The 16710-nt window shown below is 41.5% G+C and overlaps 1 long non-coding RNA gene across 1 annotated transcript; it reads right to left on the bottom strand.

Annotated features, from left to right (window-relative positions):
* Positions 1–4261: 4261 nt before the first annotated feature.
* Positions 4262–15289, bottom strand: LOC149362369 (uncharacterized). The gene is made up of 3 exons (XR_016288497.1): positions 14879–15289; positions 13723–13796; positions 4262–4405 (listed from the first exon to the last, which is right to left on the bottom strand). It is a non-coding gene; the product is annotated as an uncharacterized LOC149362369 (long non-coding RNA).
* Positions 15290–16710: the final 1421 nt, after the last annotated feature.

The raw sequence follows: 16710 nt of genomic DNA, 5'->3' as shown, positions 1-16710 counted from the left end.
CATGACGTGAAAAAGAAAACAAATCGAGGTTAATGTGGATATACCTATTTAGAAGAGATGGAAGTGTGTACTGAAGGCATTCCCTACCAAGATTTAGTCGAGGTGTTGGCACTGTCCATTCTTCGCCACGTCTTGTTGGATAGACTGATTCTTTTTTCCTTAGTTCTGCAAAATTTTTAAGATTTGTTACATTCTTCTTGATTTCTGTTTTAAAAGTAACACTGAGGCGATATTTATAAAGATTATGTGCTTTAATAACTCTGGAATGACAAAAGAAAGCTGCACTGGGATGTCGGAACGGTAAATTATATGCATTTCGGAGATATCTTTTTTGCATTAAATGAATACGTTCAAGGTTAGTGAATGTTGTAGTGCCCCACACCAACTGGCAATAGTTTAAATGCGAGTTGAATATTGAATTGTATACCAGCATCTTAGTTTTTGTGGGAAGTATGTATTTTAGACGGCCTATAACACCAGTGATTTGAGCTATTTTTTTCAAGATGTAATTGACATGATAATCCCATGACATACTGGCAGAAAATATGACCCCAAGGCATTTAAACTGCTAAACAATTTCTACAGCCCGCGAGTTTAATATAATATTCTCGTGCAGTGGGATAACTTTATTTTTCGGCCTAAATATGACAGCTTTGGTCTTACTCTCATTTATTTGCATCAGGTTAACTGCAGACCAGACCTCAAGAGGCATTGTGGCATTACATTGTTTGATAAGTTCATGAACATTTTCACCCGAAAAAAATACGCTCGTATCGTCTGCATAGATGGAAAACTTTGTATTATCGCTAATGTTGACAATATCGTTTCGGTAAATATTGAAGAGTAGAGGCCCTAGCGTACTGCCTTGGGGGACACCGTAGAAGAGCGGCTTCGGTTCAGACTGTATACCATTTATGTACACCACTTGCTGTCTAAACGACAAATAAGAACTTAACAATGAGAGCGCTTTTTCTCGGATACCATAGTAGTGTAATTTATTTAGTAAGATTTTATGATTTACCAGGTCAAAAGCCTTTGAGAAGTCCACAAATACACCAATGACAATAGATTTGTTTTCAAGTTGCTTTATTATATATTCCTTTTGTTGGAGTAATGCAAGTTCAGTGGATTTGCTTTTGCAGAAGCCAAACGGAAATGGTGTTAGCAAGTTAAATTTATGGATGAAATTTGACATTCTTAGATGCAGCATTTTCTCAAATGCTTTCGAAAACACTGGCAAAATAGAGATTGGTCTGTAGTTGGCGAGGGCGTTGCGATCTCCTTTTTTGTAAAGAACAACAACTTTTGCTAATTGCATTTTTTCCGTAAAAACTGCAGTTTCTAAACAGATGTTAAAGATGTGAGCAAGTATGGGAGCAATTATGTCAACTACATGCTTGATTGGCCGTATTTGGATATCATCAATGTCACAGCTACTGCTATTGTTAAGATTTGTTATCACCGACACTACGTCTACCGTGACTGGTTGCAGAAAAATTGTTTCATCATTCTGAATTCGAACATATTTGCAAGCGTCAGATCCGGCAGCACGTGTTATAGCACGGGTAGCCAAGCTCGTTAAAAAAGTATTGAATACATTAGCCAGTTCGACGCCAGAAACTTCCTTTCCATCAATATTTAATTTTGTTAATGCCGTGCGTGAACTGTCCCGCTGCAGAAGTGTATTTAATCTCGACCATAGTACACCATTTCGAACATTCTTAACATCTAGAAGTGACACGTGATAGGCTGTTCGTGTAGACCGCAGTTTTTTAGTCAATTTGTTCCTATATTTCTTAAATACCGCAAGGTCCTCAACCTTCCGGCTGCTCAAAAATTTTCTGTACAGCTTGTCTTTCATTTGTATTTCTCCGCGAAGCTCTGGCGTTACCCATGGCTTGCGGATTCTGCGACTTTTCACGCGTGTTACAAGAGGAAAGCAGTCGTGATATATCTGTTTAAAGCAATCGACAAACGTATTATAGGCAACATTTGCATCATGAAGTTCAGCTATCTTACTCCAATATACTTTCATGAGCGCATCCCTAAAGGATTTCAATGATGATTCTGTAATAGCTTGGTATGTGATTGATGTGGACTTACTTCCTATTGTACTAGCGTTCTCAATGCAAGCAAACACAGGAAGATGGTCACTAACACAACAAGATAAAACACCAGAAAAAGCATTCAGCTGCATAGAGTTAGTAATAATTAAATCGAGAATAGAATGGCCTTCGCTTGTGACTCTACCTCACCACATTTTCATTGCATGTGGTCCCTCAAAATTATGGAAATAAGTGATATCGCTTGGAGCATTGACACTGGTTTGTTTTACCTTTTCTTTGCTGCTGTTTTTATTTTTTGCAACTGATGTATCAATGGATTGTATGCCTCTTTTCGTAGTGTATCGTCTGCGACATCTCAGCTGTGCTACTGCAGTCACCCTTCTGATGTTACCTTTATATTGTCCCTCTTATTAATACCCCACTAAAAGCCTTCAGAGGACAAAAAACGATGGCTTTTTTATTTTGCTCATTATGGCACACGTCAGGCTTATGTTTAGGGATATAGAGAGGCCTTTGTCTTGCAGTGGTGCTAGTTATGCTGCTGATGATGGTACTTAATGACGAGCATAAGATATATTGAATAAGAACCTCAAATTATTTTTCTTTTTGAGTGCGAATAGCTTCAGTGGTTCTTGATTTAGGCTCACTTTATTCCTGTGGCCACAATACGGAGTTTACTTTTTTAGCACTCTAATACTGGCAAGAATAAAAACTTGTGGATCCTAATTCTTTCATTTCAATCTTTTCTGCAGAGTGCATCGCCCAGTTTTCCCAAGCCCTCATGCACCGGTGGTACATCAACAAGGCTGTTTCATGGGGCCCAGCTGCATTGACAAGTGGCTAAAGAAGAGCAAGAGGAGCATGAACACAAAATAAAACTGGCTGTAGGAGCTTCATCTATTTTGAAATTTGCTGTCTCATTGCGACAGACATAACATTGCTGCATGGCCCCTGCCCCAACATCTCCCAGTCATTCCAACATGCCCAGTCATTCCAACATTACCAGTCATTCCAACATGCCCAGTCATTCCAACCTGCCCAGTCATTCCAACATGCCCAGTCATTCCAACATGCCCAGTCATTCCAACATGCCCAGTCATTCCAACATGCCCAGTCATTCCAACATGCCCAGCATTCCAACATGCCCAGTCATTGCAACGCATTTTCCATTACCATAATCCACCAAGGTTTCCAGTGTTGGTTTCCAATATTTACATCATTGCCTTTTTTTCCAATAGGGACGTGTATCGCACAAGCATACCCAAGTATATGTTTTGAAGCTGCGACCTGTATATCACATGGAGGTTCAGGAGGGGAGAGTACACTGCTAGAAGCTAGTGTGTACCTCTGTTGGGTCGCAAAGGATTTGCAACCTCAAATTCATCAGCGTAAAAGAGAAGGAAAATGGTATGAGACGTTGCATCTCCAATCAGTGCTCGAACGCGCTCTCTGCAGACCAATCCTTCCGTGCACTCTGTGCATGCAGATGGTGCAGCAGCTTTGAATTCTGGTGTGACCCACGATGTTAAGAATATTGCAAAATAAACGCAGAAGTTTGGCTACAGGACAATAGCAGTATCTGTTCTTGCGCACCAGGCGTTGTTTAGGTGCAACATAGGGGAAGTTTTTTGGCATATTTTCCACGCTTGCGCTTACTGTGCAACCCATGGCAAAGTTCCGGTATGAATTAGGACTTCAGCAGCTGCTCTAGATTCGGATTCATTAATGATGGTATCGTGATGTGCATCATTGTATGGGCATAGGTCGAGAATAGCAGCTGAATGACTACTTGAAGTTCTGCAAACAGTTTTCCGTCACCAGAATGAGATAAGCTGTGTTCCTCAGTCATCCCTATTGGAAAAAAAGGCAATGATGTAAATATTGGAAACCAACACTGGAAACCTTGGTGGATTATGGTAATGGAAAATATGTTGGAATGACTGGGCATGTTGGAATGACTGGGCATGTTGGAATGACTGGGCACGTTGGAATGACTGGGCATGTTGGAATGACTGGGCATGTTGGAATGACTGGGCAGGTTGGAATGACTGGGCATGTTGGAATGACTGGGGCATGTTGGAATGACTGGGCAGGTTGGAATGACTGGGCATGTTGGAATGACTGGGAGATGTTGGGGCAGGGGCCATGGGGCAATGTTATGTATGTCGCAATGAGACAGCAAATTTCAAAATAGATGAAGCTCCTACAGCCAGTTTTATTTTGTGTTCATGCTCCTCTTGCTCTTATTTAGCCACTTGTCAATGCAGCTGGGCCCCATGAAACAGCCTTGTTGATGTACCACCGGTGCATGAGGGCTTGGGAAAACTGGGCGATGCACTCTGCAGAAAAGATTGAAATGAAAGAATTAGGATCCACAAGTTTTTATTCTTGCCAGTATTAGAGTGCTAAAAAAGTAAACTCCGTATTGTGGCCACAGGAATAAAGTGAGCCTAAATCAATATATCATATGCTCGTCATTAAGTACCATCATCAGCAGCATAACTAGCACCACTGCAAGACAAAGGCCTCTCCTATATCCCTAAACATAAGCCTGACGTGTCCCATAATGAGCAAAATAAAAAAGCCATCGTTTTTTGTCCTCTGATAAGGTTTTTAGTGGGGTATTAATAAGAGGGACAATATAAAGGTAACATCAGAAGGGTGACTGCAGTAGCACAGCTGAGATGTCGCAGACGATACACTACGAAAAGAGGCATACAATCCATTGATACATCAGTTGCAAAAAATAAAAACAGCAGCAAAGAAAAGGTAAAACAAACCAGTGTCAATGCTCCAAGCGATATCACTTATTTCCATAATTTTGAGGGACCACATGCAATGAAAATGTGGTGAGGTAGAGTCACAAGCGAAGGCCATTCTGTTCTCGATTTAATTATTACTAACTCTATGCAGCTGAATGCTTTTTCTGGTGTTTTATCTTGTTGTGTTAGTGACCATCTTCCTGTGTTTGCTTGCATTGAGAACGCTAGTACAATAGGAAGTAAGTCCACATCAATCACATACCAAGCTATTACAGAATCATCATTGAAATCCTTTAGGGATGCGCTCATGAAAGTATATTGGAGTAAGATAGCTGAACTTCATAATGCAAATGTTGCCTATAATACGTTTGTCGATTGCTTTAAACAGATATATCACGACTGCTTTCCTCTTGTAACACGTGTGAAAAGTCGCAGAATCCGCAAGCCATGGGTAACGCCAGAGCTTCGCGGAGAAATACAAATGAAAGACAAGCTGTACAGAAAATTTTTGAGCAGCCGGAAGGTTGAGGACCTTGCGGTATTTAAGAAATATAGGAACAAATTGACTAAAAAACTGCGGTCTGCACGAACAGCCTACCACGTGTCACTTCTAGATGTTAAGAATGCTCGAAATGGTGTACTATGGTCGAGATTAAATACACTTCTGCAGCGGGACAGTTCACGCACTGCATTAACAAAATTAAATATTGATGGAAAGGAAGTTTCTGGCGTCGAACTGGTTAATGTAGTATTCAATACTTTTTTAACGAGCTTGGCTACCCGTGCTATAACACGTGCTGCCGGATCTGCCGCTTGCAAATATGTTCGAATTCAGAATGATGAAACAATTTTTCTGCACCCAGTCACGGTAGACGAAGTAGTGTCGGTGATAACAAATCTTAACAATAGCAGTAGCTGTGACATTGATGATATCCAAATACGGCCAGTCAAGCATGTAGTTGACATAATTGCTCCCATACTTGCTCACATCTTTAACATCTGTTTAGAAACTGCAGTTTTTACGGAAAAAAATGCAATTAGCAAAAGTTGTTGTTCTTTACAAAAAAGGAGATCGCAACGCACTCGCCAACTACAGACCAATCTCTATTTTGCCAGTGTTTTCGAAAGCATTTGAGAAAATGCTGCAGCTAAGAATGTCAAATTTCTTCCATAAATTTAACTTGCTAACACCATTTCAGTTTGGCTTCTGCAAAAGCAAATCCACTGAACTTGCATTACTCCAACAAAAGGAATATATAATAAAGCAACTTGGAAACAAATCTATTGTCATTGGTGTATTTGTGGACTTCTCAAAGGCTTTTGACCTGGTAAATCATAAAATCTTACTAAATAAATTACACTACCGTGGTATCCGAGGAAAAGCGCTCTCATTGTTAAGTTCTTATTTGTCGTTTAGACAGCAAGTGGTGTACATAAATGGTATAGTCTGAACCGAAGCCGCTCTACGGTGTCCCCCAAAGCAGTACGCTAGGGCCTCTACTCTTCAATATTTACCTAAACGATATTGTCAACATTAGCGATAATACAAAGTTTTTCATCTATGCAGACGATACGAGCGTATTTTTTCGGGTGGAAATGTTCATGAACTTATCAAACAATGTAATGCCACAATGAAAGCTCTTGAGGTCTGGTCTGCAGTTAACCTGATGCAAATAAATGAGAGTAAGACCAAAGCTGTCATATTTAGGCCGAAAAATAAAGTTATCCCACTGCACGATAATATTATATTAAACTCGCGGGCTGTAGAAATTGTTGAGCAGTTTAAATGCCTTGGGGTCATATTTTCTGCCAGTATGTCATGGGATTATCATGTCAATTATATCTTGAAAAAAATAGCTCAAATCACTGGTGTTATAGGCCGTCTAAAATACATACTTCCCACAAAATCTAAGATGCTGGTATACAATTCAATATTCAACTCGCATTTAAACTATTGCCAGTTGGTGTGGGGCACTACAACATTCACTAACCTTGAACGTATTCATTTAATGCAAAAAAGATATCTCCGAAATGCATATAATTTACCGTTCCGACATCCCAGTGCAGCTTTCTTTTGTCATTCCAGAGTTATTAAAGCACATAATCTTTATAAATATCGCCTCAGTGTTACTTTTAAAACAGAAATCAAGAAGAATGTAACAAATCTTAAAAATTTTGCAGAACTAAGGAAAAAAGAATCAGTCTATCCAACAAGACGTGGCGAAGAATGGACAGTGCCAACACCTCGACTAAATCTTGGTAGGGAATGCCTTCAGTACACACTTCCATCTCTTCTAAATAGGTATATCCACATTAACCTCGATTTGTTTTCTTTTTCATGTCATGAACTAGATAATTTGTTTTTGCATAACTTTGTTTAAGTTTCATTATGTATACATATTGCTGTTTCGTGTATTCTCCGGTGCTTCCTTGATGTGCTTGTTTTTTAAAATTGTATAAACTCTTGTGTTGCCTCCCTGTCAATAATTAGGATTGTAGACTCGTCAAGCTGCCCAAGGGCAGCTTTTTTCTACGATTCCTCCATCTGTAGTGCTAGATGGGAAATAAACTTTGATTTGATTTATTCTTCAATGGGAACAGGAAAAATTTTTTGATTTAGTTGTGATGGCATCCTGGTCTGAAGCGGGGCAGCAACATTTAACATTAAGTTGTGGAAAAGTATTGTAGAGTATATGGAACACACCTAAACGAGCGATTTCCCCTTTTATGCAGTGATGTCTGGTGGTCAAATGAGATGACTGATGCTGTACCAAGTGTCGCTGTTGGATTAAAGGGAGTTGGTGGCGTAGCATCAAACAGTTTGGTGGAAAATTGAAAGAGCTAGGGAATACTTCAGTTTGGAATCAATAAAATTTTTATGCATAAACTGCGCAGCATGGCAAGAGCACACAGATCATGACATCTCCTGATAAACCCGAGTGCCCTTGTGGTGCCAGCAGCATGTATCGTGACATGCTCCAAGTATGTGGGGCTGCATCTGGTTAAGGTTTCTCCATACCATTAACCCTAGAGGTGGGAAAGGAGGTCAATACGTTGTGACAAAACAATGCAGACAAGACAAGGACAACGAAGGAATAAATATGATGGCATGAGTGCTGACTATCGCCAATGTGTATTGGAAACCACGTCAAAATATATAAACTGTGGCCTAAAAAAACAACGAACAAAGGGCACCTTGTGTCAACCACATTGCATGAGTGTAAAACAAAACAAAAACTGACAAAGAAGCATTTAAGAGCATGAACTCTTCCTTAGGAAGCGATAAAGAAGGTGTGCTAACACAGTAATTGCGTTTTTTTTTAAATTTCAGTGGCCTCGATTATCTCACGCACAAACTTTTCTGTGTCTGTCAGGCAAAATGCAGAACATGAATTCCGGTTCACAACGTTTAGGATCTGGCAAACAATTGCAATTGCGACAGTGAATCATCAAAGTTCTCCCGCAAGCTTTGTTCACATCTTCGTGGTGGTCTTTTAAACCTCTCAGTGACACACTTGCCTGTTTTCCCAATGTAAACATAGCCGCATTTCAAGGCGTTCGAACACACTATGTCTTCTGTGCAGTGCACGAAGAGACTCTGATGGATAATCTCGGTTGACTACAGGTACTGAAACTTCATAGGGTTAGAAAAACAATATCGACGCCAACTCGACTGCCTATTTAACCGGTGCGACCAATTGTGGATGTAGGGAAAGGTACGTACAAACTTCCTTTTGGGAGTTACAGTCTCGACGGGGGCACAAAAGGGATGTTTCAACTTCTGCTTAAAGCAATCGGCTAAAGACACTGACAAAGGTTCTGAATATCCAGTAAAGGACAAACAGCATATGAGCTGGGCAAAACTGGATGTCATGGCAATCAAACAGGATTTCATTAAGGAATTTTTGAAGCAAAGGTTAGTGACACCTCTTGACCAGCTTAGACTGAACCGAAGAAAATGGTAAAAGTAGCTTGTTTTCCCTTGGCTCGTAAGCCCAACAAGTGTAACCACCCAAGATTGAGATCCAATAAATGTGATGACATATTATCCTCTATAATTTCAGTGGTGATTCAAAGTGGACTGAGGCTTTGACTGAACTCCTCTCTCGCCTTAGACAATGCTTCGTCAGGATTGGAGATCCTGCAATAAGCCACGTAACAGCGGCGCTAATAGTTTTTTTTTTGCAAAAACAAGCTATTCTGAAATGTAATAAAGGTGGACTGAAGGTATGAGCTGAAAAGTGCGACAAAATTATTCACCAAAACGCCTGAGACGTTTGGAATGCCACTGCTCCATTTAGGTTAATGAATTCTTCAACACATTATTGATCCTGATTGAGGAATGGCATAATATAAATCCTTGATGTCAACATAGCACCCCATGAAACTGGTGCGAGAGTTATTGTGTAGAAACTGCGTTACTTTCTCTGCAGATCTTACTCGAGAGGAGTCATCAATGCTCAGCAACTTAATTTTATGTCGCAAAGAGAAGGCGATTTGTTTCTGACAGGTTCCATTCTCTTAAACTACAACCCTCAAGGAGCAGTCACCTTTATGGGTCTTTGCGGTAAAGAAGATAGCTGGACAATTTTTCTTACTGAAGTTGATGGCATTAGCCTGATGGTTAAACTCTAGATTGTTAATGTTTCTTGGCACTGGACTTTGCTTGTAACAAATCAGATAGTAAGTGGCACTCAAATTCAGAATACACTGCATCTGTGGTCTTGGACTGAAAGGCGCCTTTCGATACAACCACAAAACCACCGTTTATCAGCAGTTGAAAGCAAGAGGGCCCACCCTCTTAAATACGACACAGTTCGGCCTGTGGGCAAGTTCCTAAAGAGGGTTCAAACCGTGAAACTGCATCAAAACATCCCGAAACACACCTGTCACACTCAGGTCTGTGCGTGGAAAAGGCAACTCGTCAAACCATGGCAAGCATCTCCACAATAGTTCTCTTCGGAGGAACGGAAAATTTTGGTCCATAAGCACTTCAAGGACCATACGAGGCAGCGACTCCAAGCTGAAGGTGTGCACCTTGTTGTCAAACTCTTGTGCCTGAAAACAAGCCAGGGAGTGGCTGGTTGACGGTGTCACGCACCGTTGACCAGGTGAAAGCCATCTGGAATGCCACTTTGCAGCCACTTTGTGCTCACTAGCCCGGAGCAGAGAAGCCAAGGCACGAGTGTCTGAAAACAAGGTGCACAATGTCGACACTGAGTTGCTGCCTCGTCTGCTGCTTGAAGCATATACGGGCCAAAATTTGCCATTGTTCCTTCGAAGAGGACTATTCTGGAGCTGTTTGCCATACATTGACGTCTTGCCTTCCTGTGCCTGGACCTGAGCGTGACAGGTGTGTTTCAGGGGGCGTTGGTTGATGGGGTGTCGTGGTTTGAACCATGCCAGGAACTTACCCGCAGGCTGAACTGTAACGGGTTTAAGACGGTGGGCCCTATCGCATTCAACTGCTGATAAAGAAGGTGGTTTTGTGGTCATGTCTAAAGGCGTCTTTCTGTCCAAGGCAACGGAGGCAGTTAATTCTGAGTTCAAGTGTCACACAACAGCTGACTTGTTAATAGCAATGTCCAGAGCCAAGAAACTATGTAATAATCTGAAGTTGAACCATCTGGCTAATGTATCAACTTCAGCAAGAAACTAGCAGAGGTGCCAATAAGAGGTCAAAAGACCACCGTTACGATGTGAACAAAGCTAGCAGGGGGAATCTGATGTTTCATTGTCGCGACTGCGATCGTTTGCCACATCCTTTATGCTGTGAGGCGTAATTTCTTGTGCTGCATTGTGCTAGACAGACACAGAAAAGTTTGTGCATGAGATGATCGAGGCCACTGAAATTGTAGAAAAAACGCAATCAATGTGTTAACACACCTTCTTTATCGCTCCCTAAGAAAGAGTTCATGCTCTTAAATGCTTCATATTCAACTTTCGTTTTGTTTTTGACAGATCCAAAGTGAATGTTACAAGGCGCCCCTTCTTCATTCTTTTTTTAGGCCACAGTGTATATATTTTGATGTGCTTTCCAATAAACCTTCTTGAAAGTCAGCACTCGCACCGTCGCATTCCTTCCTCATCTTTCTCTTCTTTGCGCTGTTTTGACACGATGAATTACAAACAAGACCATTCATCCGTCTTGCAAAAGTCAATACAGTCAGAGTAGCTGAGATAGTTGGGGCATCCTTCTCAATAATGCAGTCATAAAGACAAGGTTGGGACATAAAGACAAAGACTGTTATTGAATGGCTAATATTAATGTACTTTAGTAATGTGCTTGGTTTGGTTTATGGGGGTTTAACATCCCAAAGTGACTCAGGATGAGGGACGCCTTATGATTTTGCATACTGATATGCTGGGCTTCATAAGAGAAGAAGTACAATAGTTTTTTAAGGCCAGCCGTAGAACAGGAAACAATAAATCTACACTAATATCAAAGAATGAAGGCTCAAGCATGAGAGTGTAGCTAAAAGGTTATAATGACAAACATGAAAAGCTTTGGAGAAATTCAAGTCGATGACACTTGCCTAAAATAATCTAAATTTGGGTGAAAATCTGTTGTGAATTCAAAACGTTGGATTGCACATTAGTAAAGAGAATGGGAGCCGTGATGACTGGTATAGAAATATTAGTTTGAATTATGATGGCAAGTAATATGCGGACTCATTTCGTGCTCTAACAGTTCATGCAAAATGCACATCAATAAAATAGGAGAACAGTTTGGGGATCAGAACGGTTTCCAGCCTTAATTATTGACAGGTCAGCTTCAGGTTGTCAGGGATAGAACCAAGAGGTTTGGATTGGCTAACAATTATTGGTAAAATCTGTCTTCAGATATCCTCAGTAGTTTAAAGTATGTCAGAAGGCTTCTCACACAGCCCTCAGGTACTCGAAAGCTTGTCCTTATCAATGACTTTCGAGACATGATGAGAAGCAATGGTTAATGCAGTGAAATGGGTAACAAATAACTGATTTTTCTCAAGAAAGTGCCCATGGAATATGCTGTCAAACAAATTCCCAAGGATCCTTCAATTAAGCCCAAAATGACAGTTTATGGGTAGCCACTTTGTTATAACCATCACATACAAAAAAAGAGACACCAGAAGCCCTCCTTATTCACTGAAAACAAGAGAGAATTATGAGACATCATTCCAGCACACAAAATCACACGGATGAAGAGAGTAGACTCCATGGACACCATATTTCAACTGAGGTTTATTCCACAACACAGGCTTTTTATGTGCAAAGGGGTACTAGTGATCCCTGGGGCTGAAAAGTATTTCCGCCACCAGATAACAATTATTCAGGACGGCAAAAACCAAAACACAAAAAAACATAGGGGTAAAGGTATCTTGCCACTCACATTCAACACATCGGCACGCCTATGCATCACCTACCTGGCTGACCCAACAAACATATTTGCCTCCAGATAATCTATTTCTTTTTCTGGAGCGCTGCAGAAGGGCTGCTGATGGGCTGCTGATGTAATTCTCTTTTTCAGCAGAGATACAAAAGGCTTAAAAAATTTCCCAGCCCTTTCAAGTGCTAAACTTGCACAAGGCATGTGTTTCTTTCAAAAACGCCTTGCATACTCGCTTGTGCGAGCAAAGGCGAATGTGCTCAGCTAAATGACCGCTGCCACTTAATGAATCAGCTGTCCTGCAATGTTCAAGCAAGCGTTCATTGATGCAAGCCTCGTCTGTCTAATGTAATGTTTGCCACAGGCAAGGAGGATGCTGTACACCATGTCAACCTCATGTTTAACGAGGGGTTTGGTGTGCTTAGTTTTGTAGGCAGGCTTTTTCGTAACGTCATTTATCAGGTGGCAAATGCATCCCAGCTTTCCCAAGCTGAAAATACGACATGTACATCGTGTTTGTCACTGGCCTTCTTGAGGCGGTGTGACACCTGATGGCAATAGGGCACAATGACAGGTCACTGTTGCGAATGTGCGTTGTCTTCCGGCTTGCGCTGCCCAGCACACTTCATCTCTCGAACCTGGCTTTCTACCACAAGGCTACAATTTCTCCTGTGAAAACTGCCTGCTCCAGTCTCCTTACTTGCGCATTGATGCTGTCACAGAGTCGTGACAGCGTCAATGCCGAAGTAAGGCGACTGGAGCAGGCAGGCAGAAAAAGAAATAGATTATCTCAACGCAAATGTGTGTTGGGTCAGCCAGGTAGGCAATGTTTAGTCACGCCAATGCATTCAACTTGAGTGACAAGCTAACCTTACGCCTATGTTTTTGTTTTTGCAACCTTGAATAATTGTTACCTGGTCGAGGAAACACTTTTCAGCCACAGGGGTCACTAGTACCACTTTGCATGTAAAAAGCTCATGTTGTGGAATCAACCTCAGTTGAAGTATGGGGTCTATGGAGTCTACTCTCTGCGTTCATGTGTTTTTGTACACTGGAATGATGTCTCATAATTCTACCCAGAACCAATTAGCTCAGCTCTCCATGCTTAGCAAAAACAAGGCAGCAGTAATGAAACCAGTTCTCATGTGTGCACTTTTTCTTTTACATCTGTGACCTGCGATGAGTGGCATAAAAACACATATTTAAGTTAACACACATGCATCATAATGTTAATATTCGTAGTCAAATAGTATCACATAATGCAGCCAAAAACATGCAGTCATTTCGCACTTCATGCATAGAATGCAACGGTTAAAAGACGAGCAATATTGAATGTAAAACTTCAAACGGCCTGCAACCGGCCCATTCTGACAGCCAACTAATATTACTCATATAAACATGTAAACATATCAGGCCAGAGCTATCCAAACTGCTCCAAGCAGTAGCATTAAGGAAAAGAGCAATGAAAGTAAGAGAACATTTCATGGCAACCACAAAAACAAAGCCCAATGCAGTAACAACTTACAACACAGCTTTTGACTTCATCTGGTGGCCACAAAATCCATGCCATTGACTCGGACTGGAAGACAGATGTGCCACCTGCGGATACCAATTTCCCATTATCACTAGGACAGGAGTACAAAAACAAGCATGCGAACTCGGTCCAAGAGTGAATATCCCATGAATGTAAAAAGATCAGGAAAAATATACTTGCCCAAGTATACGCCTCAATACAAAGAAAAACTACCCTGTTTAAAATGCATCAGCTCCCCTAGCACTAGTAAAGGAATCTTGCTATGAGCAAAACAAATCTGCGTTCGAAAGCGTAGATAAACATCGTAATAACTGAGACAATTATTGCGTCACTTGTTTTCCTCAGAAACCAATTTTCAAACAGCAGAGTGATCGAAATGCAAGATCCTATACTCTGGGTAGCCAGAAACGCTATCGGTGTCATAAAAAAAAAATCTTCACATACTCATTTAAAAATTAGATCCTGACGGCCGGAAATTAACTTTCGTTGGTAACTGCAACCTGAGACAGTGCTTTCTTTATAGTGGGGTTTGAATTCAGATGCGGAAAATGGGCACTGATCGTATTGGAGGGTTCCGGATTAATTTAGACCACCTAGAATTTCTTAACGTGAGCTGACATCGCACAGCACAGGGGCATTCTTTTTTTCATTTCACCTAAATCGAAATGCGGCTACTGCCGTCAGGATCGACCCCACGACCTAAGGTTCAACAGTCTAGGGCCAAGCAAAAACCGCGGCGAATAAAAAGTGTTTCAATCCCCCTCAAAGTGCTAACGCTATCTTGAAAGACAGTCATACATTTTACGCACAGCCAAAGTGCCGGTCCTTGAAACGTGCGCGGTGGTGTGAACAAGCATGGGCAGAAACGCGTAGAACGAGGCATATACGAGGACAAATCTGTGCTCAACAAGAAACAAAACGCGCAAACATGCGCATACAAAAATCATGCAAAGCTAGCGCACGCACGGTCGCATCCCCTTTGCCAAAACAAGTACCGACAGCGACAATTCTTGGCAGAGCAACTCACCGCGGCGACAACAAAAGCGCCTTAAACGCTTTTTATAGCATTGAACACGAATACTGCAGCAGTACGACAGGTTACCGTTCCAGCATTATATGCTTCGGATAATGCACGAGTACTGCTTACCTTTTCAGATGATTGCGTAGTCGTGCAGAACGCTGTTTGCCTTCGTGTCACGGGCACTACACCAACCAGTGAGATTTCAGCACGAGTGCTACGTAGCCGGCACTCTCTACCACGTAGTCACACAGAAGAAAATATTCCGGGCCTTATTTGGAACATTTCCACCGCGACACTGCCCGCGCGTCTTTGTGCCTGGACACCCATCCTGGACTACACAAAGAAGCGCACAGACTGAAAAGTTAGAGAGACCAGAAAAATGACACTTTGCCTCGAATAGGCTACGTCGACAGCACTGCGCGATTGTGCACCCTTGAGCAAGAAGGAACACACGCAAACCACAACACAGTTCACGACGGCTCACAATCCAAGTAGCGAATTGTAGCAAGCGCCGAAGCGCGATGTACGCGACGCAGCACCCTGCAGCACCCGAACCGCCATGAGGGTTATACAGAAAAACAGCTACCGGCAGCCACCTGGCGGTGACAACCAGTTTTTGTTTCGGTTTCGTTGTGAAAAAGCTTGTATCCTACTTTTTGTTCTATTTTTGGTATTTTTATTGGGTATTCAGCCGTATCGGCATCCACAGAAATTGCAGCGATTGCGAGCAATTACCACTGGTAGAAACGCGCGAATTAACGATCTGTTGCTTGCGCTGCGGTTGAAAAATGCCTGAGTTCTCACGGCAGTATGGCTTGCTGCTTTGCTCATTCACAATTACATGCCGATTTCTGTTTGTATGGGGAGTTTTTTTATATTGATGGGAGATCAGCAAGGCTAACAAAATACCCAACGTAGCAGTCGTAGAGAGTAGGTTGTCGTAAAAACATGGTGACGCTGTTTGATCGGCAGCACGACGTGAGAGGCGGCAGCGTTGAAACGCGCGTCGAGAGAACAACCTCCATGGTATATGCTTTTTTGAGACTACAGTGAAGGTGTGCATTTTTTATAGTGGAGTTCTCTCATCCAACGTGAAAACCAAATCAATTCTTAGTATGAAATATGCTGTGTAATTTATATCCTCATATTGTGTTTATATATATCTGCATTTCTATTTTGAAAAACAGTGTTGTACTGGTAACTGTGTACCAAGGTGCATGTATAAGAGTGCAGCCTTGTCGAAATATTCTGTGTATATATTTGTATTCGTAACCCTTCTACAAAGAAGCTGTGTGGCCAGCTATGTGGCTAACAATTTGTTAATTGAATTAGTATGTCTTGAAATGCACGCTCAATAAAATTTTCTGAATGAAATTGAGTGTTCGGATTCAGGCATGCAGGGCTCTGCAAACCTGCAATTTATTATTTTGTGAACAATGAAGTTAAACTTTTTCTCAAATATTTTGCTAATGATAATCTAAGCCCAAGTATATAAGTCGTTACTTTTTAAAAAAATTTTCTGAAACTGTCAAGTCAACAAATGCACGTGTAAAAAAGAGAAATTTGTCTTGCAGTTTTTATTCTAACAGCATAAAGTGCCAAGTGTACAGTCTTTGTCAAAAGTAACCAGGCTGCATGGTTTGCTTCTAGCTTGTATAGTGGAGCCCTTGTGTTATTCCTAAGGATCAAAACTTGTTGGAAGGTAATAAGACCCTCAGTCCTTACCTTTAGCTACCATTCCAGCTTTAGGGAAGCTGTGAGGGATCCACTGTACGAGCTAGAAGCAAACCATGCAGCCTGGTTACTTTTGACAAAGACTGTACGTTTGATGGATTTGACCCACTGAGATTGTTAGTGCATTGATGAGTTTCATTTTGTCAACCATATAGGCACATGCATGCAGTATCCGCTGCCCAGCATCGGCCATTCAAATACAGCCATGGTTTGTGCCATGCCAA

Source organism: Amblyomma mixtum, chromosome 2, assembly GCF_055824585.1.
Source record: "Amblyomma mixtum isolate Tamu chromosome 2, ASM5582458v1, whole genome shotgun sequence".
NCBI lineage: Eukaryota > Metazoa > Arthropoda > Arachnida > Ixodida > Ixodidae > Amblyomma > Amblyomma mixtum.
This window is presented reverse-complemented; position numbering and strand designations above follow the sequence as displayed.